The sequence below is a fragment of the Bos indicus genome, chromosome 4, assembly GCF_029378745.1.
Source record: "Bos indicus isolate NIAB-ARS_2022 breed Sahiwal x Tharparkar chromosome 4, NIAB-ARS_B.indTharparkar_mat_pri_1.0, whole genome shotgun sequence".
Classification (NCBI taxonomy): Eukaryota; Metazoa; Chordata; class Mammalia; order Artiodactyla; family Bovidae; genus Bos; species Bos indicus.
In genome coordinates, this window is record NC_091763.1 from 103,367,234 (window position 1) to 103,368,250 (window position 1,017).

Sequence of the window (1,017 nt, forward strand, 5' to 3'; positions counted from 1 at the left end):
CCTGTGGTCGGTTGATATTTAATGAAAATGCGCAAGAACTGAAAACAAAAAATATTCTTCCTTCCACACCCCCTAGTTCTACTGTACAGAGATAAATACCCATTAACCCTTTCTTGTGTGTTCTCATAACTATCTTCACTCCTGTGCCAGCGCCCACGCACACATCCTTGCCTTTTGGTGGCCAGAGATGGACACACCCTCTGCCAGTCTTATGCATCTTCCTTTTTTTTTTCTTTTTTAGCTTAGCTTGGAGACTGCTCCAAATCAACAGACACAGATTTACCTTATTCTTTTTTAAACAAACTTCTATTTTGAAAGAACTTTATTTGCCTGCACTAGGACTTGGTTGTGTCCTGTGAGATCTAGTTCCTTGATCAGGGATTGAACCTGGGCCCCCTGCATTGCGAGCACAGAGTCTTAACCACTGGACCACCAGGGAAGTCCTTACCTTATTCTTTCTAAAGGGCTTTCCTGTTCCACTGTCTACATGGGAAACGCTTGCTGTATTCTTCCTGCCCAGCAGCCTGGGAGAGTAGCATTTCGTCCTTTGAGAGTTCCTTTGTCTCCTCCCCACCTTCAGTCCTATGACTTGGGTGAAGATGGCCTTGACCTCAGCTACAGCCTTGGACATACGACCCAGATCTTATCATTGAGACTAGTTCAAGGGTGGACACGTGACCCAGATGCCAGCAAGGTCAGTGAGGGCCACAGTTTTATCTGAATTATTAAGGTAAGAGAAGCTCTCTTTCTCCTGCTGAACATGCAACCAGGAAAATGTGGTCCTGGAGCAGTTTCCATCGTGTGGAGTCTGAGAATGAAGCCTATATGAAGAAGAATGGAGCCAAGATAGGGAGATGCTTGTCTTGATGGCATAGTTTTAAGAGTCTGGTTCAGGTTTACCTGGAGCCCTCCCTCTCCACCCTGAACTTTTAATTACATGTGCCAATGGATTCCTTTTTTGCCTAAGCAAATTGGGCAGGGCTTTCTGCAGTTCACCCTAGGAAGAGTCTTGCTATA

General features: G+C 45.3%; 1 non-coding gene across 1 annotated transcript; it reads right to left on the reverse strand.

Moving 5' to 3' along the window:
- Nucleotides 1–366: 366 nt before the first annotated feature.
- TRNAA-CGC (transfer RNA alanine (anticodon CGC)) lies at nt 367–439 on the reverse strand. Its single transcript has one exon. It is a non-coding gene; the product is annotated as a tRNA-Ala (tRNA).
- Nucleotides 440–1,017: the final 578 nt, after the last annotated feature.